This window comes from Geotrypetes seraphini, chromosome 19 (assembly GCF_902459505.1).
Source record: "Geotrypetes seraphini chromosome 19, aGeoSer1.1, whole genome shotgun sequence".
Classification (NCBI taxonomy): domain Eukaryota; kingdom Metazoa; phylum Chordata; class Amphibia; order Gymnophiona; family Dermophiidae; genus Geotrypetes; species Geotrypetes seraphini.
The window spans coordinates 13591879-13606296 of record NC_047102.1 but is presented as its reverse complement, the minus strand read 5'-3'; the positions used below and the strand labels follow the sequence as shown (position 1 = coordinate 13606296).

The window sequence follows — 14418 nt, the reverse complement described above, 5'->3', positions numbered from 1 at the left end:
CTACAATGGATAATGCAATTTTCTTTCAGAGACTGGGTATCAGTGATCAAACCAGCAATGAAACAAGCCTAAACAGCACTAATACTAGAAACATAGAGGCTCAAAGTAACATGCCACAGCTCTCATCAGAATACATTACAAAAAAACCTAAAATTTCTCAAAAACAATTTAGGAAATACATTCATTTTTGTTACCTGCCAATTAGTGTCATAGCTGATTTAGAACCTACAGAAAAATAGTGTAGGTTACATTAAAAAATATTTTTATGTTATAAACGTAAGCAATGTGTGCAACTTCTAGAATCTTTCCAGTTTTAAGTGTTATAAAGCATACTTGGGGATTGTGGAATACAGTCAGTAAATGTCATGACAGCAATGTCTCAGGCACTAGACATCTTCATTAAGTACAAACTGAAGGCTAGATTCAGTAAAAGGCTCTACCCTGCCTTTTTTTACTGCATGTCATATTTTTATGTAATAGGGCCTATGTATTAATAATGCATGGTACCTTCATTAGCGTGTGCTACACAGGGCCAGTGTAATAAACTATACTAGGCTTTGTACACAATTTATCCTGTTGAGTTTTGCACGCAAGCTAATTGCAAAACTTGTACTGGCTTTTGACGCTGCATTTGCTGGAATGCTATTTTGTGCATTGGTATTGCAAAAACTGTGTGTACATATAACTCCAAGCGCCGATACCAGCTTAATAAAAATCAAACAAAAAAGTTACCTCCCTGCCAGAACCCCAGAAGCTACTGCCATTCAGTACGTCCCACCAGGGCCCAAAGAGCTGATGCACTTCAGAGGGCTGGCTCCGCCATTCTAATACAATACGGAAAAGGGGGTATGATAGTCAACAAGGGTCTTGTGCATGCAAAGATGCTCAAGGCCTCACAGCTAGTCTGTTGAGCCAATACCAACCAACAAATTGTGACTCCTGGTGAGATAGGAGGGGAAGGGGAGATGTTGGGTTTTTGGGTTAGTGTGTGTTTCTTGAAATGACCAGTGGAAGGGGGGGAGGGCACAGCTAAAGGTTTATGATATACATTTGGATTGGCCCCGGTTCCTTACCAAAGCTTAAGGATCCGCTGCCAAGCCTTGACATTTTATATAACATATATTGGGGACAGGGATTCAGCGCCAGGGTGAAATTATTTCCAAGCACCTATCTTTTATTTATTATTTTATTGTAACCCGTTCTGGGCCTCGGGGAGGACTGGCTATAAAAATGAACAAATAAATAAATATTATAAAGAAGAGGTGAAGGAAGAGACACTTTCACGAAATCTCTGAATTCACCCTTTCTTGGTACCCGGGGACTAAAGGGTGCCATGCCACCTCACACCTGCTCATATCAACATCCCACGGCAACAAACGTCAGAGTGGCGTAGCTAGGGACATTATGTCCCCCCCCCCTTTACTCCCTACAAGCACTAGTCCAGTAGGCCCTGCGCCTCCCCTCCCCGGTACCTCTCGAAACGTTCGCTGGTGCCAGCAGCATCTTCCACCTGCCGCTAACGCCGGCGTCGGCGCCCTTCTGACGTCACGTTTTGGTCCCACGACCCGGAAGTGACGTCAGAAGGCGGCCGAGGCCGGCGGCGAGCGACCGCTCGCGCCCGCGAACGTTTCAAGAGTTCGCGCCCGCCGCAGTCTCCCTCTACCTTCCACCTCGCGCCCGCCTGCTCTTGACTCACGTCAGCCCCGCTACCAGTCGATTTCCTCCATCTTCTTCCTGAAGGGGCGCGAGAGACGCCCCCTCCCCACCCCACCAACGCTCCGGCGAGGGAGCGGAAGGACGCATGTGCGAGCTGCTCGGCGGAGGGTTTTTTTTTTTTTCCTCCTGGGCACTGAACGAGTCTTCTGATTGGCTGCGAGGAATATGCGCTCGGCCCACGCCCTCCAGCTTACGTAAAATTGTGACGTAACAGGCGATTTAAGAGAGGGCGGTAGAACGGAGGCGAGTGTGGTTTTTCCTTAAAAAAAAAGAGATACATTTCTTGTTCTTTTGAATGCTTAAGAATCTTTTGCATTGTAACCATTTAAAATTTCAGTAAATATTTGAAGAAAAAAAAAGGATACTTTTTCAAGCATGCAATGGACTCCTAAGCACGCGCGTCATAAAACGTCATCTTAAGGTGGGGGAATTACGAGCTTATGTAATTTTTTAATATTCCAAAATTAAATGAGTACTTTTAAAAGTAAAAACCAAGATTTTGGAAAAACCGGTGTGTGAAAATTACATTCGAGGCCCTGAAAACTGGGACTTGTACTATATGTGTAGGACTTAAAAAAAATAATAATAATTTTGGGACATTTGTTGATATCAATAAAGCATATTTTTTGGATTCTTTAATTTGTCATTTTTCAATTAGTATGTTGTGTTTCTTATTTCTTACCTTGTCTTTACATTTTATTCTTTAATTTTTAGGAGTGCATTTTCATTAAAATGTGTCATTTTGATCAATTGAGTGATTAAAGCATGTTATTTATATTTTTCCCACTGCAGCCTCTTATGACTCTGGGCAATGGATGGTTAAGTGACTTGCCCAGAGTCACAAAGAGCTGCAGTGAAAAAATAAATAAGTAATATTAATCTACATTAAAATGTTAATCGAAATGCATTTCTAGTATAAATATGACAAATGTGCTGACAACAAAAATGCAACTGTTGCTTTTCCTCATGCTATAAATAAAATAGACCCCCCTTTTGCAAATCCGCACTATAGTGAGTGCTGTGCAGCAAAAGCCCCAAAGCCTTTTAAATCCCTATGGGCTTTGGGACATTTACCTTCCTAAAATGCTTTGTAAAAAGGGGCCCTAAAGTAGAGACCTTGAGGTCCTGCATTAAGGGATTGCACAGCGACACCCACTGGCTCTCAGTGGGGAAAAAGAAACGATATTTTTTTAACCACTATGACGTCACTGGCTTCCACGGTGTCCAGCATTATTATGAGATTAGTTTTGGAGAAAACTTCCCTAGGGTAAAAAAAAAAAAACACACCAAAACCCTGTGCATAATTTAACCTCTTGTCTTTGCTTCTGTGTCTCCCCTGCTGAATTACCTGCATGTGATTAGAAAGCCAGCTAGCAAGAAGCTCAGGCCATTACAGGAGACAAGAGATGCCTATCTTTTCTAGTCAGGGCATAAGAAGTCTAGGAGCATTTACAGTGACAGCAGCGGCTTAAGCTCTCTGTACCAACTCAGGGTAAAAGGAGTTAAGACTTAGGCATAGTTTGCCTGCTTTGTTTGGGAGTGGAGGTAAGAAGTAGGAGCACAAAAATTGATTTATTCTGTACTGGTTTACATTCAGATACTCAGGCATTTTTTTTTTCCTATCTGTCCCAACAGGCTTACAATCTATCTAATGTACCTGGGGCATTGGAGGATTGATTGACTTGCCCAGGATCACAAGGAGCAGCATGGGGCTCTAACCCACAACCTCAAGGTGCCACTAGGCCACTCCTTCCTAATAAACCTACGTCCTGTGAAAGAGGCCCCAATAAAGACTCAACAGCAAACGTTATCTGGAAGTTGTATTAAAAGCTTGTGGATTTTCGAAGCAAAAATCACTGGGATCATTGGATGTTGTCAGCATAAACATTACTTTTCCACAGCTAGCAAATCTTTTACTTGAGCATCTTACACAGCTATTATGATCTGAGATTAAATTCTCTTATGTAGGATCATCTGGCATTCACTGGTAATTCTCGTCATCACACGATTGTCAAGGTGCTTCAGCAATGTAGTATTTTTGATTTAACACCACTGTACCACCCACTTGCTCCTGTTTTTAGCACTACCATATTGCAAAATGCAGTGTCTGACTCCTAGAGGCACATTCCAATGCACCACTATGAGCAGGGCCAGCGCAAGAGCATCTCAATTAACTTTCAGGCCTTCTAGCTTGCAGCCTGCCAAGATTGTCATAATTGCATTCAACAAATTGTGATCTTCACACACATCCTATAAAAATGCAGGTTAAAGAATGTACTGTTGGTTCTTTGACTTTATGTGGCAGTCAGTCAGAACTGGTGCTGCCCGATTCACTTCGGTGAATCGATTCATTTGCTGGAAAAATCGGACTCGCCGATTCAGTGAATCTTGACAATACCTCCGGGCCTTCTAAAGTGGCTGCAGCAATGGCGGTGTTTGATGGGCAGAGGCAGCATCCTGAACAGGCTTCTCCTGGCCTGCCCCGCTGGGTCCTTCCCTCTGTCACGTCACTGATGACAATGAATGATGACATAGCAGAGGGAAGCCTTGGCGGGCAGGCAGTTCACTACTGTTTCTGTTTTAGGAGGCCTGAAACTTGGGACCAACATGATTTGAATAATAAAATGACCAGACAACAAAAGGTAGAAAAAATAATTTTATTTTCTGTTTTGTGATTATAATATGTCAGATTTGAAATGTGTATTCTTTTGTATTTAAAAGTGTGTTTTTGGCTAGTCTTTTGTGTGTGTGCAAGAGGTCCTAGGTTCAAGCCTCAGAGGAGCAGCTGGATGTAAATTAATTAAAGCCAGGTGGTTCCATAAAAGTATATTTTATACGAATAGGCTTAATATTATAAATGTTTAGAGAAAGATGCACCATACATATGCTTTTTAAAAATCAGCGTCACATTGGCCACCCTCCAGTCTTCTGGTACTATGCTGGTTCTATCAGCACTCTGGGATGTATACCATTCAGTCCTGGTGATTTGCTACTGTTCAGTTTGTCAAAAAGACCCATTACATCATCCAGTGTTCCAGAGGTTTGTATGAGTTTCTCTGATTCATCAGAACTGAATACCATTTCTGGCACTGGTAACTCCTCCACGTCTTCCTCAGTGAAGACCGAAGCAAAGAATTCATTTAATCTCTCCGCTGTGGACTTGTCTTCCCTGACAGCCCCTTTTATCCCTTGGTCATCTAGAGGTCCAACCGATTCCCTTCCCAGCTTCTTGCTTTTAATATACCTAGAAAAAAGTTTTTACTGTGTTTTTGCTTCCAGCACAATCTTCTTTTCATTTGACTGTTTACAATTATTTTCAGTCGGATCCTTCTTCCACTTTCTGAAGGATTCTCTTTTAGCTCTAATAGGTTCCTTCACTTCACTTGTTAACCATGCTGGCTGCTGTTTGGTCTTCCTTCCTCCTTTTTTAATATATGACAAAAGGTTCCAGGTCAGTGATTTGGCATGATCTTTCAAAGAATCACTACTATTACAGAATAAATTAGTAGATGATGGCAGAAGAAAAAAAAAAAAGTGACCTTCTTGCCTATCCATTCTGCCCACGCCAGTGCTACACCCTGGCAGTCAGCCACAGAGAATGACTACCTAAAAGATTTCTCTTTATCCAGGACCCATCTTTTCTTTTCTGTCTTTTGTACTCCACTATCTGGGGTAGAAAAGCATTAAGATCCCGTTAGTCCTTTCCAGCAACAATGAAACTTTATAATAAACTAAATAGTCAGAAATTCCAACATGGCTATTGACCAAACACAGAAAACCTAGGGTACCAGATGCAACTTACTAGACAGACTCAGCTACGAAACCAAATTTTCCACTAGGACTTGTAGTTTTTGCAGTCTGTCAGACCAACCCAGTTGTTAATCTAAATATTTTACCACTATTAAGGGCCCATGCAGCTATAGCCACTGACCACATGGATTCTATTGCAAGCTTTCCACAAAAACATTGGCCGTGGGACGCAGTATTCAACGAGCATGCAAAATATTGATCTCGCAGTAAGCAAGTGATTCGCATCTACCCATTCCACTCCACTCAGTACTTGATAGACCTCTTATCATATCTCTCCTGAGCTCTCTTTCCTCCAAGCTGAAGAGCCCTAGCTGCTTTAGCCTTCCCTCAGAGAAAAGTTGGTCCATCCTCTTTATCATTTTTGTTGTCCTTCTCTGTACCTTTTCTAATCCTGGCAATATCTTTTTTTGAGATGTGCTGACCAGACTTGCACACAGTATTCGAGGTGCAGTCACATCATGGAGCAATACAAAGGCATTACAATATTCTCAATTTTGTTTTCTACTAGATCCTTTTCAAGGGCAGTGACTTCTAACTTGGAACCTTGTTTCACCTAGCTAAAGTTTGGGTTCCTCTTTCTCACATGCATCACTTTACACTTGTTCACATCATCTGCCGTTTTGATGCCTAATTTCCTAGTCATAAGAACATAATAGCCTTACTGGGTGAGACCACTGGTCCATCAAGCCCAGTAGCCCATTCTCGTGGTGGCCAACCCAGGTCACTAGTACCTGGCCCAAACCCAAGGAGCAGCAATATTCCATGCAGTGGCTTCCCCCATGTCTTTCTCAATAACTTTTCCTCCAGGAACTTGTCCAAACCTTCCTTAAAACCAGCTACGTTAACTGCTTTTACCACAACGCGTTCCAGAGCTTAACTATTCTGTGAGAGAAAAAAATATTTCCTCCTATTGGTTTTAAAAGTATTTCCCTGTAACTTCATCGAGTGTCCCCTAGTCTTTGCAATTTTTGACAGAGTGAAACAAAGATCCACTAGTACCCGTTCTACTCCACTCAGGATTTTGTAGACTTCAATCCTATCTCCCCTCAGCCGTCTCTTTTCCAAGCTGAAGAGCCCTAAAAGTTTTAGTCTTTCCTCATACGAGAGGAGTTCCATCCCCTTTACCGTCTTGGTCGCTCTTCTTTGAACCTTTTCTAGCGCCGCTATATCTTTCTTGAGATAAGGAGGCCAGAATTGAACGCAATACTCCAGATGAGGTCGCACCATGGAGCAATACAGGGGCATTATAACATTCTTAGTCTTGTTAACCCTCCCTTTTTTAATAATTCCCTGCATCCTGTTTGCTTTTTTGACCGCCACCGCACATTGGGCAATTTTTCGCCATCCTCTTGCGATTTTACAACTTTGTGCCCACAAATTGAAATACCTCGCTACTTTTTCCCATCTCTAGCGGTCCAAGTACAGGCTCTTTGGGGACCCAACTATCTACTCTCCTCCATTCAGAATTCTATCCCATTTAACCCTACTCTGGGGGTTTTTTTGTTGTTGATGATTTTGTCTTTTAAGCAGTTTTTAATTTTCCATCAAGTTCAAAAGCTTAACTATGTATTCAAAGAAACTGCCATTTTTTTGTTTGTTTTTGTTGTAAATGTACTATTTAATAACGTCCTGGCATGTCTTCTAATCTGTACTTTTTGAAAGCGTAAACAATCAATTTGCCTTTATCTGTTCCCCTCCACTCAGGATTTTGTAGACTTCTATCTCTCCTCTGGACCTTTTCTAATTCTGCTATATCTTTCTTGAGATGCAGCAACCAGAACTGCACTTAATACTCAAAGACTGGTCACACCTTTGAACGATATAGATTCAATATGGTATTTTTAAAAAAATTATTTTCCTAATAATTCCTTTTGGGTGCCATCACACACTGAGCAAAAAGATTTTATGAGTTGTCCATGATGACACCTGGATCTTTTCCCTGACTCCCTCTGTGCTGCTGTAGCCTGGGGTATTCTCTCCTATCATAGGGGAAAACACCCTCCAGGGATTCAAGACAAAGTTAGACAAGTTCCTGCAGAACCAGAACGTACGCAGGTAGGGCTAGTCTCAGGGCGCTGGTCTTTGACCAGAGGGCCACCGCGTGAGCGGACTGCTGGGCACGATGGACCACCGGTCTGACCCAGTTCTTATGTTCTATCTACATCACTTTGCACTGTCCACGTTAAATTTCATTTGCCACTTGGATGCCCAGTCTTCAAGTCTCCTGCAATTTCTCACAACGTATATGTGATCCAACAACTTTGCACAATTTTGTGTCACCTGTAAATTTAATCACCTCACCTGTTGTTTTCATTACCAGATCATGTATACATTAAAAAGCACTGGTCCCAACTCCATGCTCATTTCATATTATACATTCTCGCTGATTCTTCATCTTGGTTTCTTTATCTTTGAGGACTGGAGTTAAACGCCTAAAAGCATACCTGTTCCTGAAATACCTAAACAATTGACCCGCTCTCCCCTCTCCCCAATAACGGTCCCCCATACCCCCTACCTTTACCCCCCCTCCTTAGCCCACCTGAATTTCACGATACTATGATACATATAAACTGTTATCTTCATCTTATCGTAATTTTTCGTTGTTATTTATTCCAAACAGGTCCTGTCAGACATTACCTACCAAAATGTACATCTTATACGCTTGCTCAGAAAATTGTATTTCTATATTCTTGCTTTCTTAAAGTCTCTGCTCTCTGTATTTCCTCTGATTATCTGCATATTGTATTTCGCTGAATGTCCAGCTATCTTGATTGTAAACCGCCTAGAAGTCGCAAGATTGTGGCGGTATAGAAGAATAAAGTTATTATTATTATTAAAGTTATATTTTATTTTTCTGCCTAACTTTACCTTTCTGTACAAGTGGATACTTGATATATTATTGAAAAATGATAAATAAATAAAAAAAGCACCGGTTCCAGTAGATATCCCTGTGGTACTCCACTGTTCATCTTCCTCTCTACTCAAATAACTGCTTTCTGCCTTGTAACTGGTTCCCAGTATACTACAGGACTTTGCTTCCTATTCCAAGGTGGGGATTTTTTATTATTATTTTTTTTTTAATTTGTACATTCAAAAACTTTTCGAAAATCTGTTTATACACTACATCGACATCCTTTAGCAGGGGTTGTGCCTGATTCTCGGGGGGGGGGGGGGAGAATGAGTTCCCCTGTTCCAGGAGGAAAAGTGAAGGCCATTCTTCTGCCAACCGCAGCCTGATTCACGACGGGGACCTGCGGCATCGTGGGCTGCAAATTGCAAAAGTGTTTTGTGAGAGGAAAGTTCCAAAAGCAAAGCCATCGTTTCTGTAGCGCTAGCCCGTAGCACTACAACGATGCATTTTTGACAGCTTTGCCTCAGGAGGTGGCGCGGCTGCAGTTTTGACTTTTTTTTTTCCCACAAAGGGGGGGGTGGGGGGGGGGCAGGGCTGTATTTGATTAAGGGAGGCACAGGATGAAAGTCCCGGAACGAGGCTGCCTAAGTTCGTGCCTGTCCCAAAATAGGCAAAGCGAGCGAGCGACAGCGTCTGCAGGCTCCGGCAAGGCTGCTCCCCGGGGGAGGGAGGGAGGCAGTGGGGGGGGGGAGCCGAGAGTTGCGACCGGGAGACGGCCTTGCGCGCCCTACAGAGAGCCTAGAAAGCGTCCGAGCGCTCTTTGGGGGGAGGGGGGGAGTCCGGAGGCGCCTCCTGGAGGAAACAAGGCACCCGCCTAGGTAAGTTCCCACCTGCGCATTCCTGCGCTTCGACTTTGGCAACTTTTTTTTTTTTCCCCTGCAACGCTGACACTTCTTGTTTCAACAAAGTCTCTCCTGCCCGACCTGTTTCCCAGACGAACGTCTCCTCCTCTAACCTCTGGAAAAGCTTGGGCAGCTCCTGATCCCGGAGAAGGGGCGACGGTTAGTTTGCGGGGATCCCCGTCGGTTCTCAGAGTCTCTTTTAGGGGGGGGGGCGGGGATTTGAATGTCACGATGTTTGGAGGGGGGATAGGAGCCCTCGGTCCCGAGGAAAGTGGGGTTATAGGACTATTTAGGAGGGGGGCGGGGGGGGGTATTTGGTGGAATATCCCATCATCTCTTTTTCCAAGGTAATAAGGTACTTATATCCCTACTAAAGCCCCCCCCCCCATATCCTTTTCCCTTGCATACCCCCTGTTCCTCCATTTTCTGCTGCCACCAGTGGAGTTGGGTAGCTGGCCTGGTAGTGGGAGCCAGCCAGCTGGGAACAGCTGTCAGGTGCAGCTGTGCCTGAATTGTGGGTACATGTGAGGCTGTAACAGTGGCCTCCCTTCTTCTAATGGGGGAAGGGTTACGTGATCCAAGCTAGCGGAGCGCCAGGGTGAAGGAAGAATGAGCCTCTTGTAAAGGTTAAACTGCTGGAAATATCCCCACCAAGAAACCTGAGCCTGTCTTGGCAGGCTCTAGCAGTAAAAGCCATCTAATTTGCCCATTTTCTGCAGCCCACGGTAAACCGGGGAAGGCGTCTTGGGCGCTGGAAAGAGACCCAGCGGTCTGACTTTTCCCACTGCCTCCCGGGGAGGGGTGGAAGGGGGGGATATGATCGCCAGCCAAAACCGAAACAGCTGGAGCTTCCACGCCCTGTATCCGTGAAACCTTCCAAACCTGTCCAGACGCTTTCCATGCCAACGCCAGGCATACCGTTGGGAGCTTATGACTGTACTTTTGCTACTGGGAGGTGGGGGTAGCATAGTTGAACTCTGATTCACTATCGCAAGGGTGGAGGGGGTAGGTTAAGGCCTAGCCGTGCAGTGTCCCTAGGGTAATGGCGGGTGGTGACCTGCTACCGTAGCCCAAGAGATGTGGAATAATGTAACTATGGGTGCACTAGTGATACTTTCCCGTGCTCTAGGCCGAGTCAGAAATGCCAAATTCCAGCCAGGATTACGTCAAAATGAAAGGTTAACAAATATGTTGTAGGTGACACCTTTTTTGTTCAAAAGTTAGAACAAAAAATCTTTAACTTATTATTTTTCACTATACAGTGCAAAATGAACTGATGGGTTTTTTTTTAAAAAAAAAGTGAAATGTGACGTTATGGCATTTTCCTTTTCTGTTCCAGCTGTTTAAAAATATTTGTGGGCTCTTTTTTTTTTTTAATTATTTTTTCGCTTTGGGCTGGAATCAAATTTCTCAACAGAATGATCCTTTGGTCTCGCTTTCATCGCATGACATTAGTTGGGAAAAGTTAGTCCTATTCAGACAAGTGCCAGAAAGTGAAATGTCTTGCCCCCCCCGAGGTGACGGCACTTTGACATTGCCTCCGTTAAACTGCAAGAAAAAGCTGCAGTGCATTACCAAATAAGGTAAAACTCGTTTGGGGGGGTCATTTTCTGCCCGAGTTCTAGACGTACAATGTTCTTGTTTTGTAAAGTACAAGGGCAGAGAGGTCTTCTTGCAGATCAAAAATTGAGGGCTCTCGAGGGGCTAAGGACATAAGCAGTGCCTCTGCTGGGTCAGACCAGAGGTCCATCGCGCCCAGTAGACCGCTCACGCGGCGGCCCATCAGGTTCAGGACCTGTATGTTAATCCTCCAGCTATACCCTTCTACTGTATTTCCTTTTCCTTCAGCAAATCATCTAATCCCTTCTTGAAACCCAATAGCGTACTCTGTCCTATCACATCCTCTGGAAGCGCGTTCCAGGTGTCCACCACCCTTTGGGTGAAGAAGAACTTCCTAAGCATTGGTTCTGAATCTGTCCCCTCTCAATTTTTCCGAATGCCCTCTCGTTCTTGTAGTTTTCGAAAGTTTGAAGAATCTGTCCCTCTCCATTTTCTCTATGCCCCTCATGATCTTGTAAGTCTCTTTATCACGTCCCCTCTAAGCCTCCGCTTCTCCAGGGAAAAGAGCCCTAGCTTCTCCAATCTTGCTGAAAGGCTCTCAGTAGAGCGGCACGTGGATTTGTGAACATGTGGCTTAAGAACGTAAGAATTTGCCTCCGCTGGGTCAGACCAAGGGCTTCTACTGTGAAATGCAGTAAAGGGGTCTTTTACTAAGGCATGCTCTAAATGCCAACACGCCCATTATATTCTATGGATGCGTTAGCATTTAGCTCGCTAAAAAGGCCCCTTAAGTTAATTATATGCAAATTTTATGCATTGAAAACCCTGCAGCAAATGTGTACGTCTTGCATACTCCTCCCCAGCAAAGATTTGTAATAAGTATGGCTTCTTGTGTTCAAGTCCAAACCAAAACCAGTGCTATCGCACATCAGCGTTTGTTCTTATGCATCTAAATAAGAGCTTTTCAAAAATGTCAAGTGCATATGGTTTTTGTGAGGCCATTTTTGTTTTTGTAATGTCTGTATGCTAATGCCAGAAGGCTAAGAAACCAGATAGGAGAGTTAGAATATATTGCATTAAGTGAAAACATAGATATAATAGGCATCTCTGAGATCTGGCGGAAGGAAGCTTACCAATGGGACACTGTCTGACCGGGAAGCAAACTATATCGCTGTGTGGCGGAGGCATAGCGTTATATTTAATGCGAGAAAATTTGGATCTTTTCCAGATAAGCCCCGCCACTAATGGAAAAAGTGGACGCGCCGAAAGTTAAGCCCTGCCACCTTTTGCCAGCGCACGCCACCTTAACCAGTGAAGTTCTCAGCACAATGGCCCCACAACGCGGCGCGATGTGTATAAAGTAAAGTGGGGGGGTTCCCCCCCAACGCCCCCCCGTCGGAGCACCCAAAAAAGATGATAAAAAAGAGGATATGAAACTTAACATCATCAAAAAATAGGATAAATCGTCGACCATTTTTTTAAGGGCTCCGACGGAGGGGTGGGTGGGGGGGAACCCCCCCCCCCCACTTTACTTTCTACAGATTGCGCTTCTTTTTTTATAATTTTTTTTGGGTGGCGGGGATTAACTTTTTGGCGCGGCTTATCTGGAAAAGATCCGAAAATTTGACCATGTTTCTCCCTTACTGTACAAAGCACATTGGTTTCCAGGAGAACACAGAATTAGTTACAAAATCCTGCTATTAGCATTTAAAACTCGTCAGCCTGAATTTATAGACGGACTCCTTATTCCTCATAACTCCTCGAGAACTCTTCGCTCCATGACTCGGAATCTGCTCTCGGTTCCATCTTTCAAGCTTATAAACACAAAAGAGAACGAGTATTTTTACTGTGGCTGCTCCTTCCCTCTGGAATTCCATTCCTAACTATCTACATGCAGAATCACCTTTAAATCAATTTAAAACAGAGTTGAAAACATTTTTATTTGTCGATGCCTTTGAAACCCAACTGACCTTGTAAAGGCAAAAACATGCTGTTTTCACCACAGCATCCCTTCCCAGTGTACTTTACTTAATTGTTCTCTCTTTCTCTATAATATTGTAGTTCTAACTTTTTTTCCTTTTGTTCCTGTTTGTCCTTGGTTAAAACGTCCTAGGATGTGTTAACTATCCCTACAGATGTCTCCAATTTTAAATTTGTATTATAGTCAATATATGTTTTTACTAATATTGTGCACCGCCTAGATATGTTAAGGAGGACCTTGAATCGAATGGACTAAAAATTCTGCAGGAGCAGAAACACACCTTGGAATTAGAGGTCTGCACAGGAATGGGGATCACGGGAATCCCGTGGGTCCCGTGGGAATCCCCCCTAACCCACGGGGACCCCCCTCTGGCCCACGGGACTCCCACGGGGACCCCCCTCTAGCCAACGGGACTCCCACGGGGATGGAAGGCTTTGGAAGCAGGGTTCATCCATATAATATAATGGACACGTCAGCCTTAGTAAAAGAGGGGGTTTATAAGTTAAGTACCTGAATAGAAAACAAAAAAAAGGGTTCCACCAAAGAGATTCCACAAGGAAAACAGTAGCACAAACACAAAAGAAACTGTGGAATTGATGATCTTGTCAGAAGTAATTGCTGCTTTTTATGGGGACGGGCGGGGATGGAGGTAATTCCTTGTGGGGACGGAGAGGATCCTGACGGGGACGGGTGGGGATGGAGTGGATCCTGGCGGGGATGAGTGGGATTTCTGTCCCCGTGCAACTCTCTACTTGGAATCCCTATGAGTAGAAATTCTATGTGTAAAGGGGAAAAGGATAGTGATAGGAGTGTACTACCGACCATATGCCGAAATGTTATCGGAAATTAGGGAGCCTAACAAACTGGGTTAACGCAATAATAACAGGTGATTTCAACTACCCCGATACTGACTGGGTAAACATAACATAAGGGCATGCTAGGGAGATAACATTCCTTGATGAAATCAAGGACTGCTTTATGGAGCAGCTGGTTCAGGAACCGACAAGAGGCGAAGCAATTCTAGACCTAGTTCTTGGTGGAGTGTATGAATTTGTGTGGGAGGTAGTGGTGACGCTTGATAATGGTGATCATGTGATCAGATTTGATATAATCCCTGTAATAAGTTCACACAGGAAATTCAATACAACAGCATTTCATTTTTAAAAAAGGAGAATGATAACATGAGAAGCATAGTAAAAATGAAACTTAAAGGAGCAGCTGCAAAAATATAATAAAAACTTACATCCTGCAAAAATATAAAAAAAAACTTACATCAAAAATATCATCCTCGAAGCCCAGACTAAATATATTTCAAAAAGGAGGAAGACAGATAAAACAGTAACCAGCATGATTAACAAGTGAGGTGAAGGAAGCTATTAGAGCCAAAAGAGAATCCTTCAGAAAGTGGAAGAAGGATCTGACAGAAAATAATTGTAGACAGCACGAGCTAATAAGGAAGGCAAAGAGAGACCTTGAAAAGAAAATTACGCTGGAAGCAAAAGCACACAGAAGATGTTTTTAGGTATATTAAAAGCAAGAAGCCAGGAAGAGAATCAGTTGGACTGCTAGATGACTGAGGGATAAAAGGAGTGCTCAAG

The 14418-nt window shown here is 43.5% G+C and overlaps 2 protein-coding genes across 6 annotated transcripts in view; one reads left to right on the top strand and one right to left on the bottom strand.

Moving 5' to 3' along the window:
- The window catches only part of DDB2 (damage specific DNA binding protein 2), a 29096-nt gene extending 27245 nt beyond the window's left edge, over positions 1-1851 (bottom strand). The window contains exon 1 of the mRNA XM_033928135.1: positions 1697-1851. The gene's annotated coding sequence lies outside the window, so the exon portion shown is untranslated. The remainder of the gene's footprint in view (positions 1-1696) is intronic.
- Positions 1852-9103: 7252 nt separating this feature from the next.
- Positions 9104-14418, top strand: part of PACSIN3 (protein kinase C and casein kinase substrate in neurons 3) — a 49693-nt gene continuing 44378 nt past the window's right edge. For 3 of the 5 annotated variants that reach the window (XM_033928146.1, XM_033928147.1, XM_033928144.1), the window contains exon 1: positions 9104-9255. The gene's annotated coding sequence lies outside the window, so the exon portion shown is untranslated. Of the gene's footprint in view, positions 9256-9414; positions 9439-14418 lie in introns of those variants that run through there. The other 2 variants (XM_033928148.1, XM_033928145.1) reach the window with 2 other exon arrangements.